We start from the raw sequence: 20,455 nt of genomic DNA, 5'->3' as shown, positions 1-20,455 counted from the left end.
TAGAGTGTGTGTTCAGAAACTCATTACCCTTTCGTGCCTGTGTTGGTTGGATTCTAGGAAGCTGACATGAAACAGAGCAGGAATCAATAACTAGAAAGGCATTTTAGTTAGCTTCTGATCCATTTCCTGATTCAGCAGCTTCTAGCCTAGGGTGTTTCATACAATTACTGTAATGTAAGAGTAAAATGTGACTTAAATACATTAATTACATATATGCACATCTGGTTACTGTGATGTGTAGCTGAAGGTCCACCCAAGGTAAAGTTAAAAACATCTTTTGGGGACAAGCCGCTCCCCAAATCCCCTGTGGCATGTCCAGAGTGCCTTCCATCTCTGTTCCTAGTAAGTCGATTGTAGTCATTTCTCCTAAAACCTGACCTTGCAAGGGCAGTTTATGCCTCCACAATATCAAGATTATATTGCCATGGTGCCTATTGTATCCCACCTTCAAAATTTGTTGGAAACTATGCCTAATCCAAAATGAAGCTGATGATGCTGGCTACACATATTAAATCTCGTTTAAGAAAATCGTACCAGCTTTATCTTTGTCACGGGCTGCAATTCACATTACTGATTCACCTTGAGAAAACTGTACACGCTTTGCATTGTCCAAATGTGGGAAACCACAAATCTTTTCATGTACTGCTCTGCAGTTGGGTGTTTCCAAAATGTGCATGCTGAAAGTGATGCAGTATTTGCACAAGGGAGGGTGGGGGGGGGGGAGACTTCAGAGTTCATTTGTTAGATTAGAGTGACAGATCTACTCAGAGCAAAAGTTGCATGGATTAATCTAAATCATGTGGTTTTCTTTTTCAGCTTGCGCTTACTTTTAAATCAGTTAATGGTGACTATTAGGGCAATGCAAAGGAGACTACATTTCTTCTTTTCTGTTTGTTCTTCTATGCTTTTGCCTGAGGTAGAGCTAAATAGACAAATGAGAGGATTACAGTTCAGTGCTTCTGAAAGGGATAATTCTTTCCCACCTACCTGCAGTATCACAGATTTAATAATTAACCACTTTTGTTTATGCATTCATCACAACAGTCCTAGACATGTTTTTTTCTTTCATGTATTAAAAAGTTCAGCAGAAATCTCATGAGTTACTGTCAAGAGAGAAATATTTTTTTTTTTAATCTGGACTTGTTAATTAGAAAAATAACATTTGGTTTGCCTGAGGGTTGGTAAGATAAATGTTGTGCTATTTGATACATGTTCTGTCTTCCCGATAAAAAAATTAATCGGAATTGCTGTGCTGTAGGCCACAGCACCATGAATCCATGTACTGTAGAAGATCCTCTTACAATACCAGGCAGTTTCAGTATTGGTACCTGCCGTGGTTACCGACAGCTAGCTCTCCATTAATTCATTATTATTGCTGAAAGTACCGGCCCATCAAATAATTGCAGATAAGCTCATCTGTCTCCTGTCTCCAAAACTATTGCGTGTGATAGAAAGGATAACTACATTGAAGTGCACAGCTGAAGCAGAAAAAAACTAAAGCTGTTGAAGCATCTGTGCAGGCAGCGTGTTGACTGTGGTAAATGATTTTGAGAGTCGATGTTGTAACTGTGCTTTCCAGTCTGGCTCTAAGACTGGTTGTATTGAGTTAGCGGTCGGGATGCTAAGAGTAGAGGAGCCTACATGAAAGGGGTGTCAGAATATATCCAAATTAACAAGGTGGTTCCTGTGAAGTCCTTAATTTCACTATGTCCACTAGCTTTGAGAGTTAGTGAAGATGAAACATGAAAAGAGTTTCCAGTTGGGCTATTGTGATTCCTCAAGGCACTTGCTTCAGAGTGTCAGCCCAGGCTCTATGAGCTCTACCTGAACGACTGACATGTTCTGGGGAGAAGCTCTCAAGTCTAAGTAGTTTAAGTTTTTTTTTTTTTCTGGGAAGACAGGAGTTATTTCTGAGAAGTTTTTGTTGCTTTGGCTCAGATTTTACTATGGGAAAACTTCTTGCACCAGTACTATAATGAATAATTATTTCAAAGTTGACTCTCAGATTTTTTACTTACCCATGAATTTCTTTCATTAAATCTGAACGTTTGTCAGTGGTAGATGACACCTCTCTTGACTTCCTTTAGAGGAGGCAGCTATGATGGAAGGAGAGATATGTAAGTGTCTAGAGAATAAATTTTTGATCATAAAATAGTATTCATTTACTCTGTAAGACCTTAGGGCAAATACATTAATAGGTAGGCATTGTGTGGGTTTTTCTGGACAGAGATTGCAGTTCCAGTGCATAGGTATTCTGTGAAAACCCATCACACTGTGTTGTGTTCTTCTGGTTTTGGCTCCACGTGACTGCAGTGTTATCCATGATACCTTTTACAGACTAATTGCTGGTCATACCCCAGGGGTAGCCACAGCTATGGGTATACCACTGTGATTGTATTTATATATAATGTTAATCCGTAAAGAAACTAAAACCCAAAAGTTCTGCAAAAGTTGGAATGTTCTTTTCAGTAACCTGTGCACTTTTTAGGAAGCACTTTAGAAAATACACTGTAGGTTATTTTTTTTTTTCAGTAGGGTGACATAATTATTGATGCCCTATTGGAATCTTCCATGTCATTCTGGTTTACTATGAGTATAATCCCCCCAGGGGTTGTTTGAAAATATTAAAGCTGTTTATCAATTTCAAAGAAAGCAAAATATTCATGTTGTGGACTAGGTATCCTGCAATTCTTTCCCAGAGATACAGTGAAATTTCTTAAAAATGCTTTTTTTAGTTCAGTGTCTATTGAAGATGGCCTATTTATTATCATCTAAACTCTCCCATGCCTCTAAAGGCCAGAAAGAAAAGGGATAGTACTTTTATTACCCAATGAATCGTTTGGTGTTTTATTTGTTGTGGAACAGCATTAAGAGAACAGAACAGTAATGTTATTAGTTTGGTTTCTCCTTGTCTATATTGTTTAGTAAAAATAAATGAAATTATTTAGTCGAAACTGCATGAAAGTATTTAAATGCAAATAAGATTGGAAAAATATTTATATCTATATAGAAGAATTTAGTTGGAGTTACAAAAACATCTTCCTAAATGATGTGACTAATTATTCTGAGCTTAAATGAAGAGGAAATCTACTATAGTATTTAGGTGCTCTTTCCTCTGGCCACCTGCAGAGCTGGGAATTTCAAGTGCCGCCTATAAATCTTGGCCCCAGTTTCAGTTTCCTAAAGTTATGCAGATGCCTGCAAAAGGAAATCTACATATGAAGGAGAGATAGATGCAGTATTTCGTCTGTGGCCTACTAAGGGCAGCACCAAATTCGGGCCTCTCTTACAAGAATGTCACTTTATTGACTTCTCAAATGGTGCTGTGCAGCTTTGGCACTGACTGTAGGCTTGTACTCTGCCATGTCCTGGCAGGCAGCTTCTTTCCAACTGGCACTGCAGGGATGGGGGTGAAGGGCAGTGTTAGTGCTCTTCAGTTAAATTTGCACTTCTGATATAAGCAGGGGGTTTTGTACTGACTGTAAATTGGAGTCAGGGTTTTCCACGGTTTTGCTTCACAGAGGTTGTGCCCGATGTTGCAGCTGAGAGAAGTTCGATGGATGTATTTGCACTGTCTGGCCAACTTCTCTGTTTCAAAAGTAGTGCAACATCCAGAGTCAAACTGCGTGTCCCAGATTTACAATTAGTGAAAATGAATGAAATTTCTGACCTATTATTTTCAGTTGGTGTTTAAACATGGTTAAATATCGTGGCAGCTTAGCAGCCCAAGGCATGACAAGAGCACTAACATGAGCTAAATTGACACTTTTGAGTCTCTTTCCTTATCTTTGCTTAAGGGTTGGAATTTTTAAGGTTGCTAATTATGAGACCACTTCAGTGTAACATTTAGGCCGTTTCTTGTTCTTATTTTTTTTTCTTCTCCCATTCCCCCTTTTGTGAGAAGCCTGTGTTACATCTGTACTCTGAGGAAGGCTGCTGTTGCAGGGAGACAACTGGAAACATGGTGCTGTGGGGCTGCGGCAGCACCTGGATTTTACCAGGGGCAGTGAACTGCTTGCCTGACCCACTGAAATAACCCTGGAAGAAAGCTTTTTCTGCCCGGAAAGCTTACAGCCCACAGGGACAAGACTGGCGAGTGGTTAAAAACACAAAGTACTGTTATTCATTGCTCTGTGCCTGTGGAGTGGAGACAGCATCAGAAGACAGTATTCATATTGCCTGCCTTCAGTCATCTCACTGGTGCCCTAAATGACCCTTGTGAAGAGAGCTCCAGCTACTACTTTCCTGTGACTCAGTCCTTTCAGATCATGAAGGAGAGAATAGGCTTCCTAAATTAGAAGGCAGAATATTATTTGCAGCAGAATTTAGTCCACCTGTCTCTGTGAGGATGGTTGTAGCTCTCTGGCTTTGCATATGGCCTGAGCACACATTCACTCTTTCACTGTATATGTGCATATATATGTCAGTATATGCTAGCACCAGCAGCTCAGCATGCACAGTGCTCAGCACCATTCAGTGCTTTAGTTACAAAGCTAGAGAATTGTTTTGGATCATAATATATACTCAGTTTATGACCAGGAGGGGATGGCTACATCACCTGTACTCCTCCATATTACAAACATTGCCTATCTATATATGACTACTGGATAACTTGTGTTTTCACAAAAATTCCTCTCCTAGAAAAGTCCCACAGAGCCTTGATATCAACAGATGGAGCATCTCTGCATTCTCCTTTTGATAGCTACACTAATGGTTAGTCACAGGTGATGAAAAGCATGGGCTTTACTTCTCATCTGCATTTGGTGTTGGCTTCCAGATGCTGATTTATTTAGTGTATACCCTTCTTTGCTAGATTAGCGTGCTAGTTGCTACTTAGACTTTTCTCCCCATGAAAATACTTAGGTGCTATAATCAGGTCATCTGGGTTTGTTGTGGTGGTGTTTTTTTTAATAAACTATATATGTTTATTTCTCCAAATACTTTATATTAAAGTATTTTCTACAGTACTCTAATCACTTTTGCAGCTGTATTCTGTGATCTCTGGTTGGTTTGCAGTTTTTTTTCCAGTCTCTTTCTAAATTGTAGTTTAGTAGTTTATAGTTTAAACTATAGTCATAGTTTATAATATTAGTATTACCAATGAAAGTTTAAAAAGCATTTTTTGTCTTTGTGTACTGTTGATTTCAAAGCTTATATTAACACTGATTTCTGCATGAAATTTAGATTTTAAGAAACTTTTATTGTTGAATAAAGCCTTATGGGTAGGAACATCTGCTACCACAACAAATTATTACAGCCATCCGCATGTGTGCTCTCACCCAGTCATAAGGGAAATCTATGTAATTTTCAAATGTCACTGACACGGGTAATGACATAATAATAAATCATATGTTTTAATCTCTAATTTGTCTCTTTCCCCTTGTTTCATTCTTGAAAATAATTTAGTTACTTCTCTCTAGTCTTCACACAGAAACACTTTTCTGGTAGAGAAACAGTATGAACGTTTTCACCGAAAAGTTGCCTAGCAAGGTAACCAAATCCTATTACAGGATTCGATTAGCTCTGCCAGCCTGTGTTCCCAGTGCTGCCTGTACTGATACCTTCTCCCTGCTCTGTAGCACATGGGAAGATGAATGACCTTTAAGTGATCCTGTCACTGATAAAAGGTGCCAGTGAGCCTGTATATAGGATTTGTAAACAGGGCAAATGAAAACATGGCTCGACCAATTTAAGAGTATAATTATGACAGAAAGAATTAAAACCATTTCTTCAGTAACAGTGCTTCCATCTACAGTGCTACAATATGAATAGCTGGTATTCTACAGTGTCCTTTAAACCCGGTGAGTCTTGCCAAAGCCTTCAGCACAGGTGAGCCAGTTGTTTTCCTGCTGTTTGTCATCAGAGCAGCACCAGGATACATTAGCTACTGTTGCACAGCATAATGTCAGCGTGTTCAATAGCGATGATTTTAAGATAATACTCTCAACAGTTTTCCCATAAGACATGGAGAAGTTGTAACAGAAAAAAAAACTTTAATTATTGTTTGCATTTTCAGATTTTACATTTACACAGTTACGCTTCTTGGGTATGTTGTATTTTGCATAAACATAACATGCTCCGTGGAATGATGAAATGGGAGACAATTTGAAAATAAGAAGAAAAGATGACAATGGTCATCTCAGAATGCCATGTGAGAATGAGATAGGTAATTATATAGGCAGTCAGGTAGGTGGAGGTTCCTAGCGTTTAGCAGGCAAACTCAGAAAAACCACAGACCTGTAGCTGATGAATTGTTAATACATTGTTTTGCTTAAATAGTCATTTCTTGTCATCTCCAGTTAAAATAGGTATAACTCTCAGGTGAGCAGTTGTGTTTGGTTAAATGGTGTGCTTATCTTATGATGATGTAAGTGAGAGCATGTTGTAGTACTGCAGACAGAATTAGAACTGGCTTTTATGAAAGGCTCTCTTGATGATGTGTTTAAGTATGTTATTTATTAAATTGATTATATTGCAAAATGTTCCTTAATGTATAGGTTTAAAAGCTGCTAGACATTTGTGTGGAAGAGTGTAATTAATTTAAAAACTCTCCAGTGAATATCTTATTTCACTAACATCATTTAATTCTTAGATTATATAAATAAAAACTGAGCAGAAGACTTAAGGTTTGAAATGCACAAGCATGAAACTACTCTAGATACATCGCAGTCAAATGGTAGAGAACATACAACATGGCAGGCATGGAGAAGTCTGCACATAAGTTTATTACTGCAGAAGAATGCTAGGCTGTCTTTCATGTCTGATTTTCATAAATGCTTTCCTTTAGACTTCCCCCCCAAACATAGAGGAACGTAATTTCTTTGGCCTGCTTACTTCCTTTTGCACAGAAGTGATGCTCAATCAATACCCACTGGAGGCTTTCTCCGGGAGCACTTTGTGTGTCCCCCCACTGTTCTGAGGCAACGTGCTGGCATTTCAGTCCCGCGCTCAGCAGTGGTTCTGGATGAATTGCTTGCTGATGTTACACTTGACCAAAGATGCTGAAAATTGTTGAACCAAGCTCAGGGTGTATTAGGACTCTTCCAGGTTCCTGAAAAAGTGCAAGGCTTTGCAAAGCGCTCAAATGCTGTGAGTCGCTGGGGCTTGCCCTCGCCTTTCTAATTCTCTCTGTGATGGTTTGGGTTTTTTTTCCTTTACGGTTCTGCCAAAGCTCCTGACTGGGGAGCTTGTACCTTGGTAAACACCAGAAACAAAAAGATGTTCGTGTTTTGATGAGGTGATGAAAACAGGCTTGACGGGTACCTCTGTCTGTCATTGCAGCCCCCTCAGCTGTCAGATGCGGTGATCTCCATGGTAACTCAAACCCCCAGACTCTTGACAGCAGCCTGCGAGGAGCAGCATTCAGCAGCTCAAGGGTCTCACGACCAGGTAAGCCAAAATTAATTGCCAACCAAGAGCTTACCTCAGGTACACAGTTTCCTATCCAACTGCCTGTCAGGTTTTCCCTGGTGAGCAGTTCCTTTGCATACATGTGATGATGCACTTCTAACTGTGCTGTCGTTTGAGGCAACAGCAGTCCAGCTCTCTCAGAGATGTTTGGCAAAAAGTCTACATTTATTCAGAGTTGGCTTATAAGCTACAGATTGAAGAACCATAAAGTAGCAAAACAAAGAAGTATTGTACGATTCTTCAGGTGACTTTGGTGTTAAGTAATTGCTATGGTAGGAAATAAGCCCAAAACACATCAGTGGTCAAGATCTGTCTTACCACTGTGCCTACACCACAGTCAGTACTGCCTAGTCCTAACATTAGGCCTGATCTCTTTTACCCTACTGGAATGGACCAGAGACTGTTTCTGTGTTTATGTTACATTCATTGGTACTCTGCAGCCTTTTCAAATTGCTGCTGTGCTCTTTTTACACAACTTTCTAAATTCCTTGCTATGCTAATAACAGCATGTGGAGCATTCTGGTTAACATCTTAAGGAGGTACAAAATTCTTCCCCCCCCCTTTTTTTTTTTTTTGAGAGTTATGGAGAAAACAAGATAAAACAAGATCTTTGGAATCTTGGGAAAACGATGTTGGGGCTACACAACTGTATTCAGTAATGCTGTGAACAAAAGTAGTATCTCTGGTCTTATGCACTTACATGTGTGTGTGGGTTTTATTACTCCTTTTTCTCGTAAAGGTTTCACTGGCATTTGTATTGAATCATTTCTGTACTATGAAGATTGCATTTATTTTGTTAGCCCTTAGTTTCCATGCATCGTTTTCTTGATTTTCTTCTCCTTTTTTCGCCTTCCTTTTTTTTTTTTTTTCCTTCCCTTTTTTCTCATCTCTTCTTTCTTCGTAAGTCCACTTGGCTGTAATGCAGAGTCCCTCTGCTACCTTTATTAGCCAATCTGACATTTCTTGTACCATAACTGCTATTTACTTTTGTATCATTGTTTGTACTCTTAGGTTATGTTGAGCTAGTACTGAATGATTTTATTGGAGAAATGTAGAGCACTTCTTCAATTATTATGTCCTGCTAATAGGTGCTGTCCTATATCCTAATCACATTTGATGATACGGATAATAATTTCTCACTTGGAATGTTGTGGGGCTGTATACACGTTTCATTACGGAGTAGCTTCTATTGACCACAGTTTATAACATCTGATAATAATCAGGTGATTAAATCAAACTTTCAGTCTTACTGACCAAATTTCTATAAAATCTTGTTGATTGTTGACTGGCATCAGTTTTATTCGTGTCATTTCCCAGTGAATTTATCCGTTTGCTGGTGATTTTCCCTGAGATTAATAGAGCTCTATAATTACAGAGATCATGCCGCTTACCATCTTCAAATATTGGCAGAAAATGCTAGCAGTCTTACTAAATTTCTCTGGTGTTTAAAAATGTATTGAAAATTAGCATCATTGAAATGATACTCTTGCAAACACTTTTAGGATAGTAAGGCACAAATTATCTGGGTGTGCTAATTTAAAGTTGTCTCTTAACATTCATTTTGGTTACTAATGGCCTCCTTATCTGTAAAAACGCTTTTTTTCTACTTACAGAGAAGAAAATATATGTTGGTTGTTTGGAGTTTTTTTTTCTGCATAGCGTGTTTGTATTCCTTTAAAACATGAATCAGAAGTTGTAGATCGTCTGCTTTCTTGTCTTCTTCATTTTGCCCAGAATGCCCTATTTGAATTAATTCCTAGCAGAGGTTTATTTTGGTTGGGCTTTGGGGTTTTTTTATTTTTTAACATGAAATTTATATTTCAGTCTAATTATGCCCTTAACCCAGAATCCGTGTGGCCCAGTTTGCCTTTTTTGGACTATGTAACAGTGGCAATGGAGTAGGGAGAGTACTTCCACATGTTCATCTCTGTACTTTCTCCCAAGTGCAGAATTTTCATCTGGTTTACTGGGCCAGTGAACTTCCACACTAACTAAACTTTACATATTGAATGTGCAGGCCCAAAATACGATTATCCTTTTGGTGTTTAAAAAAGTATTCTAGGAATAAAATTATTACCCTTCTTGCCATAGATGTGAGTTGCTGTTCCGAAGGCCAGAACGTCCCAACTTTTCACCAGATACATAGCCAATAAGTGATTATCAGTCTTTATTTTTTTCTGTCACTCTGAAGATCAGGCAGATCTCCAGGTTATCTGTTACATTTTCCTTCTGAAACATGTAGCTGGTCTTACATTAGCCAGAGATTTTTTAATGGGGAGTGACAGTATATGGTTTATCACTTTTCCATCTCATAGTAACACTGGGACTTTTCTCCCCATGAGGGAGAGTGCCCCTAACCAGTCTAGGGCAAGGACAGAGGTCAGGTAGAAAATGTTAATCTGTGCCTGTAGAAAATGTACAGGTTTCGAAGAAAAGCTCTAGGAAAATTTCACCTAACATCCTGGCATTGAATGTTGTCGAAGCTCCTTGTTGGATTTTGGAGAATTGTTAGTAGCAGCAGTGCAAATCTGCTCAGGCAGTTGTATAACAATCGCTTATCTGAACCAGTCAGAGGAAATGCAGAAGCAGAGAAAAACATTAGGATTTTGCAAAGTTAATTATCATTTTTGGCAGATCTTCCGTTGTGTCTGGGAAGGGACCCCAGAAATTCCTTCAGTCCTGTGTTTTACTAGTTTAGTAGTCCGAGCTAGGGCAACGGTTTTTACATGATGAGTATTAGACCACTTTAGGAATTTCTACTAGGTAGACACCAAAATTATTTCCCCAAGTTAGTAGTGGCTTTTGAAAATCATGGCCAAAGTCACTATCAAGACTAATGAAAATAAGTTTTAACAAACTACGGTCATGTAGATTTTGTTCCATGCATTCTTAGGGTTATCATTGCTTATTATTGATAGGAGAGGGGTGACAAGAGGCTGATTCTATCAACATAATGTGTGATATGTTGTATGCATAGGGTGTTATAGTACGTTGACTAGAAAATCTTACAGTGTAAAAAAGCAAGATCAAAGAGAGATGTGGGTGAAGAGTTGGGCAGAGTTCAGTTAGAAACAGAGCACGTATGTGATACATACCTAGGAAGAAACTGATTATCTAAGAATGAAATTGATAGGGTGTAAGAGATTTCAAACATATCACCTCATCTGCTGAACAGGTTTCTGTTGTTCAAGGAGTTTGGAATAGGTGCAGTGGGAATGCCACAAAGGAAATGCGATAGTGCAAGTTCAGCTAATCAGTTAATTTCAGAAGAATCTTCAGGTAGCCTGTGAACATTTTGACATGGCATTTTACTGTCTAATCTTCACTCTGAATGCTGCAAGTGAAAGAAATACAATTATTGTTTCTCAAAAGTTTACTTAATGGTAATGAGAGTTACAGTGTAGATCTTTGGTGTGAACTGGTGAGATTTCAGATATAATTAATCAAAATGGAATCAAAATGGAAGCATGTTGTCACTTATACTACATTTTTACTTATACAGCAAGGTCACAGGTTCGCACTTGTCTTTGTAATGGAGTACCTTGGCACAAGCTTTTCTTTCATGAATGTGATTACACTGACTTAGTAAAGTCATAATGGTATAGTTAGAGAGTGAACAATTACCACAGAGAAAGCTGTGGTGATTTAAGCTATTACAGAGCCCACTCCTCAACTAAAAGAGCAGCATGCTTTAGTACTGTCCCTGATTGTTTGTGCAAAGTCCCTTTCCAGCCAGCTCTTGCTGAAGTCTCTTAAAACATACTAGGATGTTCTAGCTTTAAGGAATGCAAGGAAAGATCAGTCAGACTTTTGCTCTACTTCAGCTGTGAGGGACAGTGAACTCAGTTAAAGAGCAGAGGTAAACAGCTGCAGCACACCCAGTTTTCCATGGGTGCAATCATACGTGCAGTATGTCTCAAAACAGCCTTTATATTGACTTGAGGAAAGCCCATTCCCTTTGAATAATCCATATTGCCTTCAGACCTTCAAGTGTGAGATGACTTCCCAGGGTTCTTATCTTGGTGCTCTATCTTCTCATAAATGGTTCAGGAGATTGGGTTAATGTGGCTGTTGCCTACTCAGAAAATACATGAGGAACAGGGAAGACACCCTTCCAAATAATACATCAGTTGTAATAAAACAAAGTGGGTTTGTAGTTTTTGTTACATGTTAGACGGATAACATTGGGGGGGGTGGTTATTGGTTATTCTGTGAACTACAGTATAAATTAGCAAGCATCCCAAATATCTATAATATGAATTGTTTTTATCATCTACTTAAATCAGCTTAAATAAGCTTAGTTCAACCGGTGCATGCACAAGTTAATTTCTCTTTTATCTAGCCTGCTTCTAGTTCTAATAAACAGAATAATCAGTCATAGGAGTCTTCTTCACAATTGTATATATCTGATCAAGGAAATGTAAAATAATTTCTCATTCCTACTTAGTTCCATCCCCCCATAATCAATGTCTCTGGATATAATCATTCAACTTAATAATTTATATATTACTTGATAGAAAATAGAGAAAAAAGATGTTTTAGTTTGTATATTTAAAGGATGATTGCATCAGCATTGTAAAACCAGATTTCAAAGCATACGATATTTTTGATTCTCCACAACACAGGAAAGATGTCAGTCTGACTTGGAGAGTTCTTCTACACAAGAAGGCAATGATGTCATGTTTTGAAGAGTTTATACTTTAGTAATCTGTACTCATCCTTATGAGTAATACAGCTGGTTTGAGGCCACTGGCACCTTTCTTACTGATTGTAGTGAGTCCAAGACTCTGGCTAGGCATTTTCTGTCTTCACTGACATGTAAAGTGCCAACCAGAGCCTGAGATAGCTTCATGGAAGATACCATGCGAAAAGAAAAGAAAAAAAACCCAAAACCACCACAAACCAAAACACACACGCATACACCAAAAAAACCCAAACTTTTGGGGGGCCCCTTCCACCCCTCAAAGCAAAACAGAAAAATACAATTAAAGCTTCCCTTTAGGTTACTGTTTGAGAGCCTCCTTAACAGGTTAGACACATCAAAGCTTTGTTCCCACACAGAATTGGAACTGACCTGCAAATGAAATAATATGATTCTGAACTATATATTTACATTCTATATTAATTATCTATGATAGTTATATATATAAAACCTTATATAGTTAATAACTTTTGTCTAGATAACTATATAATAACTGTCTAGATAGTAAGTAATTATAATAACTATTAACCCATTTAATAACTTTTGCCTAGATAGGTAATTATGAAAAATGTATATGTGAAAGAATAACTTGCAATTTGTTTACAGTAGTATTTTACAGCCACTTAGTGTACTTTTGCCTTTGCCAACCAGTCTTCCTTTTGTGATTGCAAAAGGCATTAAGGCAGACTTGCATCCTAGCACATGTTCAGAATATGTCTCATAAAATACAGTTGACAAGATTAGAAAAACAACCATCTGTTTTAAAAAGTATTCCTACCATACTAGTTAATAGCAGTTTCTGGACTTTTAGTTCAGAAGTACTCTTCCACATCATGATTCAGCAAGGAGTGTCTTCAGAATGGTGCATAAATACATCCTGAGCACTCAAATGCTGCTTCTTATATTTTAGCTTAAGGATGAGGCTGCCTTTTCTACTGAGCACTGATATCAAAACAAAATAGTTTGGAGAAATCTCAGTCTCATTCAGATGTTGCTGATGGCTTTTATACAGCAATTGAATCATACAGCTCATATAACTAAACTAGGCTTTAAACATTAATCATAGAATCATGGAATGGTTAGTGTTGGAAAGGACCTTAAGATCATCTGGTTCCAACCCCCTGCCATGGACAGGATGGAGCATTCGCAACTTCCTTGGGCAACCCATTCCAGTGCCTCACCACCCTCACAGTAAACAACTTCTTCCTTGTATCTAACCTGAACTTCCTGTGTTTAAGTTTGAACCCGTTACTCCTTGTCCTGTCACTATGGTCCCTAATGAAAAGTCCCTCTTTGGCATCCTTGTAGGCCCCCTTCAGATACTGGAAGGCTGCTATGAGGTCTCCATGCAGCCTTCTCTTCTCCAGGCTGAACAGTCCCAAGTCCAGGTAGATGACATCAACTGCTTTGCCCCTATCCATCAGTTCTGTAGCCCCATCACAGAAGGCCACCAAATTGGTCAGGCAGGATTTCCCCTTAGTGAAGCCATGCTGGCTGTCACCAGCCACCTGGTTGTTTTTCATGTGCCTTAGCATGCCTTCCAGGAGAATCTGCTCCAAGATTTTACGAGGCACAGAGGTGAGACTGACTGGTCTGTAATTGCCCTGGTCATCCATTTTCCCCTTCTTGAAAATGGGAGTTATATTTCCCTTTTTTCCAGTCATCAGGAGCTTCATCTGACTGATTTTTCAAATACGATGGCCAGTGGCTTAGCAACTTCATTCGCCAGCTCCTTCAGGACCCACAGATGTATTTCATCAGGTCCCATGGACTTGTGCACATTCAGGTTCTTAAGATGATCTCAGACCTTATCCTCCCCTACAGTGGACATAAGGTCTTCATTCTCATCATTTGCCTTCCAAGACTTGAGCGTTGTGGCTGGAGCACTTGCCAGTGAAGACTGAGGCAAAGAAGTCATTGAGAATCAGTGATCATCTTGCCTTATTGTTAAGTTCAGTGTTGAAGACTTGCTTAGTATTAGAGAAACTTTATACGTCTGTAGAGAAATGAAATGCAGAAAATATGCTTATTTGTCCTCCGAGCTTTCAAGTTATGAACTTTGTTCCAAAAAAAAGATTTGACATTAATATGTTTTGACATCAAGATGAGTCTTTTCCTCTATATTAGAAATTGAGCATTAACATACAAAAACAATAATCCTTTTACTGGCACAAAAGAAGGGTGTAGTGCACCTTTTTGAATAAACACTGTAATTTGACCTTAAACAAAACCATGTCTCCTTGTTACTTACGTGATTCCATTCTGTGAATACAGATATCAGGTATCTTCAGTCATTTGGGGCTTAATAACTTGCTTCAAAATTTGACCTCAAATGTAAATTAATCCCATGTTTTAAAAATATGTTACTTGAGGTTTTAGTGCAGTAACCTCATTTTACACTGCCAGCGTAATGACTTTTTTGCAAATTCTGTATTTTTTTGAGCCAAAAGTTCAGCTGTGATAAAATATGACTAAGGCTGGTTTTGGTATCTGATCTGCTAGGAGGTCTGTCCAGCTATGTTTTCCTAAAGCACTACTTCAAACCTCTCCAGATCATATAATAGCATTCCAATATTTTTGTTCATTTCCTTCTTTTAAGCAATTCTAGCTTTATGTCAAAATCATAATAGGATGATTTTGTTTTAAACAATTTCAGCTGATAAATCTCTATTTAGTAGTAAGCTGGAGAAACTGTTTTCCCTTTTTATGTATGCATTCTATTTCTCTCTAAGATACTGACAGATCTTTGCAAATTATCTGCTTAAGGGTAAGACCAAATGTTTTGAACTCACTGTAATTAGATAATGTTTTGGGACTCTATTAATATATGTAGCCTTTACAAACTGAAAGACTGAAAATTCACCATGTAAGTAGATGTCTAAAATTATGCAAAGGTCATTAAAAAATAAAAATGTAACAAATATGCCATCAGTTTTAAATACAGTAAAAAAAAAAAAAACAAAAAAAAACAAAAAAAAAACAACAAACAAACAAGGCCAGAGCAGTAAAAGTCAAGGAAGCAAAGCTGTTGAAGTGGATCGATCTCGAGGCTGTGCTCCAGGGGATGAGAAAGGGGATCAGTATAAACAGGTGGGTCAGGGAGGTTGAGTGGAAGAGAGGAAAGAATGGTCTGGCAACCCCAGCTGGGAGGGTGGAGCATAGGGATGCTCTCAGATTTTCTACTCCATAGGTACTTGATCAGCTAGTGCAGCCAAAATAAAAAAAGAGGGAAAATTCGGTATCTACCTGTGGTAGATTAAGCCTGTTGTTATTTCCTATTACCAGCTTTGCAGTAGGTCTAAATACAAATTTGCAAACTGTTCGCTTGGTTTTGGTTTGGGGTTTGTTTTTTTTCCCCTTATAAATTGACCATCTTTGTTTTCTTTATATTAACTTTTCTATCAATGTCAATGTTTCCAGAATTTCCACAGTCTCCTTACACAGAATCTTCATTCCTCTTGTGGTGCATATTTCAGTCATTCTCCCAAGCTTTCGTGGTGCCATGTCTCTCAGAGCTTGCTCTTCTTCCTATGATCACCCATCCTGTAATTGGTGTCCGCTCTTACCGTGCATACAGTGGTAAGAGTAAAGACTGTCTTAACTTTGCTGGAGGTTTTTGTAATCTAGCCTCTTTGCATATGTTTTTCTGTTGACTCTTTTAAGTTGATTTTGGTTTAAGATTTCACAGGAGAGAGAACATTAGGAATGCATTGCTAGGTAATGGTCTGCATCATTTAGGTCTGCAGTGGTTTTGCATTCCTAAAATTTTGACACAAATATATTGGAGACAAATGAGATTGTATTTGTATTGATTTAAACCATTGTTGCTATGCAGTGGAAGAACTGTATATCCTTTTGAAAGAGAGAGCAAATTAGGAGTATCCTTGTTTTTACAGGGATTGAGAAAATAGTATTTCTGGTATGGTGTCGTGTCTGTTACTCCTGGAATTGTTGTGTTGATGAAATCTTTTAGGTATATGGGTTTTGCTGTGGCTTTGTCCCAGTTGCTGTACTTGGCCACTAACCTCACCCCCAGGACTTGTTTATATAATTTAAATTATGCTTTCAGTAGATTTAGAGAGCAATTTCACGGCAGTGGTTTTTTACTGTTCTAGAAACTTGCATCATTCTCCTTATTGTAATTGATTGTCTTGAGAAGATACCAGAAGCTTGAAATGGGAGATGTAGTTAAAAGCTTAGCAAAGACAGCAGATCTCAGCCTCTCTCCTATGAAGGTGTTACCATGGAAAGCAGACGCTGAGCTGTTTACCACAGTCAGACGTGATCTCTCTGTTCTAAATTAAATCTACCTATGATGTTTAGCATGGAGCTAATCAAATAACTTGTACCATTTGATCTGGTCCCATTGCCCTTTATTATCAAACCTCATTTAAACTGCTTTAAAATAGAACTGAACTGATAAAACAGATAAATTAATGCATCTGTAATCACATTTTGCTGTTGTTGTGTTTTATATTATCTGAGTGTAAAGACTGGGCATAAAACCCCCTAAAACTAATGACAATTTATTTTATGCTATGTTTTCTCATCTGAATAGTTCTATTAATTTAGCCATTCTTGTTTTGAACAATGCAGAAACAACGCAGAATAGCTTTTCATTAGCCTGTAGAGTTCTTAACGGATATATCACATAAAAATTAATATTCCTTCTGGATCATAGACGATACATAAAAAGTTGTTTGGTCATTGCTTTAAAAGTACAGTTTTTTTTCTTCTAGTAATTTTTATTTAACAGTTGAAAACAGCAGTGATTTCTTTCTGGATGGTGTGCAGTCTCACATAATTAACAGGCTTCTCAGTCCAGGATTGGAATAAACCCAGTCGATGTTAGGCTTTCCCCACCCCCATTTGTTTTGCACCTGCTCAGTACAGTAAATGTTAAGTAAACTAACCTGGAAGCAAAAAGGAATTGGGCTATCAGTAGAATTCTTATAAACCTCTTATTTCCTATGCATTTTATAAAAGCTCTAATTACTAGTTTGAGTTTGCTCATCAACAGCATATGATCCTCTGTAATCCTCAAGTTTGAATTCTGTTGGTTGTGTCTGTGCTGTCTTCTGTACCTTTGATTTGGCAGCTAAGGAAGTTATCCCATTGAAGGTGAAATAGCCGCTGGGACTTGATTCCTGATTGGTTTTACAGGCATTTTTAATGCTTTACTGTCTAGTTAGTAAACCGCTACTGAAATGAGGCCCACCTAAGCCGAAATGGAGGTAAAAAGGATGTGGTCAAGACTTAAAATCAAGATGTGGTTACATACTGCATGCAGTTCAGATGTGACTGGATTTTGCAGAACCCTAGGGCTTGGGGAAGGGGTGACAGGATGCATCTTCTTTCCAAGTCATTTGAATCAACAACTAAAATTATTTAGCTCTTGGCGCTGGCAGAACTGTTGAAGTATTTCCAAATACTTAAAAATTTGGGAGGGGGAAGCAACAGAATGAGTTTCTGTGTTCTGTGCTTAATGGTGCACCATCTTTCAAAATGTTCGAAATAAGTGTTGAACCCACTGAAATAAACTGTTACCTCCTTAAAGGGTATTTGATTATGCTAAAGGCTAAATTATGCCTTCTAATTTCCATGCAGATTCTGGAAAGTAACAGTATAACTTGTAGCTCAGATATCTTTCAGATACCTTTGCCAAATACTGAGAACTGGTGCTGTTGCACATGGTACCAAATGAGTGTTTACTGCATTTTTGACTATTAGCCAGAGTCCATAGTGATGAGTGACAGTCAGATGTAGCTTGCCCTCGCTGTGCAACAGTCAAATGGTTGAATAAGTTTTGTTCAGATACAGCTGTACATATCTATCTACGGCAACAAGACTGAAAAAAGGGGGCCCTAAAGATCAGAGCTAATTTTGCTTTTGAGATGTCTTCTTATTAGCAGTAATGCACAAGAAAAAAAAAAAGAGAAAGAAAAGATCTTCAAGGTTGGCTTTCATTTTCCCAAAGTCTATTTTATTCCCATAGACTATAGGAGTAATATAATGAAAAGCAACATGAAATCCAAATTCTGTAATGCCATTTGTTTAAATGCTTTCCAGGCCATACGGTAAGAAGTGGAAAACCTTGTCAGAGAGCCATGGTGCCATATTACATCTGCCCAACCATAGCTGAGCTCCCCAGGGTGGAGTGCTCCCACTCCTAAGTGGTCTGTAGCCTCCTAGGGCCTTCAGCCATCAGGTGTTCATAGGAGTTTCAGTAAGGGCCAAATTGCAGGGCATGTAAATACATTTATTGTATCCTTTGACTTGATGATCTCTAAAAGTTCTTTTTCAACCTAAATAGTTCTATGTACTACTTTCAACTCTAGCCCTTCTACTGCCTACATAACCTGGCACAAATAAGTTTGATTTTTTGTATACATTTTTATAAATATTTATACATATTTATATGTGTATTTCTATGCTACAGATATTTCCAGATATAACCATTCACTCTTTTAATGGTAGCAGTAATAAGTGACTGATACCAAAACAAGGCAGATGACAGTGATCACTTTTTTTTTTTTTTTTAGCCATTTATCTAATTAATGCTGCTTGGTACAGAGGAAGTCAGGTGTTGATTTCAACAGATACTGTAAAGTTGCCAAGTGTAGTCAACTGTGTCTTGGAAATAGAAAACGGCAAAGTTTCAGCCATCCTAGCATAAAGATAACCTTCATTCTGAATACCCCAAGTCCTGAGGGTAAATAGGGAAATTCTAAGAGCATAACAAAGAAATGATAAAAGACAGAAATAATTGTGGGAGATGATGTAAGAAAGAGCGAGCCGAGAAAGCAGAGAAATCCATCTTTTGTGCACTTACATGTACAGCCTTGCATCCCTCCTTCTCTTTCTTATAAACTGTGTCTTCTTTAGACCGGCAAGCGATGAGGTTCTGTAAGTACTGCAGGATCACTATCATGACCCTGCTTCACTTGAGAGCCATGAAGTCTTACCCTTAACTCCTGTGAGTTTAGTCAAGAGCTTTAACTGCAAGTTCTTTTGGAAAGAGGCTTTGCCTTTGCATGTCCTGTCGGAGGGACTTGCCATATATGTGCAGCAGTAAAAAAATAACTGCTAATACCAGTGATGAAAACAAGGGGAGTAAAAAGGCAAGGATGTGTGTTTCTGCAGTTGCTGAAGAATTGGTTATATGTTTAGCACTTCATTCTGTTCCATTAAGGAAGCACTTTTGCTTTTGTTTATTTTGCTTTTCAGTTGTAAAGGGAGTTTTTAGTTGTCTAAGTACAAGCACAAATTAGATTTCCCCTCCCCTGCTTCTTCTGGCTATCTGCCAATTAATAATTTGAATTAACAGGAAGCTGGAAGGTTGGAAGTGTGATGAAATTCAGTCAACCTTGAATTCAAAGTCAGCGTTGTGGGGTTTTTCCTTTATTAATTGTGACAATGACATACCTTGAAGGGAATTTTGAAAGTGAAGGTATGTGGTGACTTATAGCCTTTGATAAGGTTTGCATTGTCATCTTGGGTTTTGTTCCAGTTTTTCCTCTTGTCCACCTGATTACTAACAACACCACCTGGTGAGGTGGAGGAATCCTGAGTGAAGTGTTATAAAGCACTTTACAGTGGGCTGCAAGTAAAAAGATTAAGTGGAATTTCCCAAGGTTGCAGAGCTGGAATTGAGAATCAAATGTAATCTTTAGGAATCAGTCTTCAGCCTGAACTGCTTCATTTCTCTTGTTATTTTGAATTATAAAACCTACTGCATTATGACAATATGGAGCAAGCTTAAAATATTTTCTCTTAATTTCAATGTTCAGATCATGGTTTTATTCACAAAGCATCTTGTGGTTCCACATAAATGTAGTAATTTTCAGTACTACAGACATTTTTCTTTCTCTGGCACAAAAATGGTTCAGGGATTATCCAAGATAAAATATAGGACTTCATAGCAAAAATTTTATCTCTGGATAATACTGTTTTTCTCTGTGGGTGCAGGTGGCTGTTACTAAATTTTGGGATAGTTCTGAGCTTTTAAAGCAAGGGGGATTGTGTAGGATGTGAAAACAAATATGTATCTTTTTAACACATGTTTTTAAGCTAATGTAAACAGGCTAACAATTTGTAATTAATCACTGGATTTACCATGAGCTCCATTTGCCATCCAACTCACTTGTCAGGGTGGTCAGACTACGTTATTTAAGCTCATAGCTAAAGAGAGGTTGTAAAACAGTAGTGAAATTCTTTCTACAAAGGGATTTTTCTGAAAGTAATTTACTATCTACATCTGCCTCTTAATATATCACACAATTTTTTTGCTTTAATTGTAGGGTATGAGTTACACCTGCATTGTGGCCTCTGCACCATATTCGC

General features: G+C 38.0%; 1 protein-coding gene across 5 annotated transcripts in view; it reads left to right on the top strand.

Moving 5' to 3' along the window:
• The window catches only part of TBL1X (transducin beta like 1 X-linked), a 195,061-nt gene that overhangs the window by 98,398 nt on the left and 76,208 nt on the right, over nucleotides 1-20,455 (top strand). For 3 of the 5 annotated variants that reach the window (XM_061366484.1, XM_061366483.1, XM_061366485.1), the window contains one exon: nucleotides 7,282-7,389. The exons of the other annotated variants lie outside the window; for them this stretch is intronic. The gene's annotated coding sequence lies outside the window, so the exon portion shown is untranslated. The remainder of the gene's footprint in view (nucleotides 1-7,281; nucleotides 7,390-20,455) is intronic. 5 annotated transcript variants of the gene reach the window in all.

The sequence above is a fragment of the Neopsephotus bourkii genome, unplaced genomic scaffold, assembly GCF_033783945.1.
Source record: "Neopsephotus bourkii isolate Nb327-2 ecotype Australia unplaced genomic scaffold, CSIRO-AGI_Nbou_v1 NB_1346, whole genome shotgun sequence".
Lineage (NCBI taxonomy): Eukaryota > Metazoa > Chordata > Aves > Psittaciformes > Psittacidae > Neopsephotus > Neopsephotus bourkii.
The sequence above is the reverse complement of the archived record's forward strand: the minus strand, read 5'-3'. Positions and strand labels throughout refer to the sequence as shown.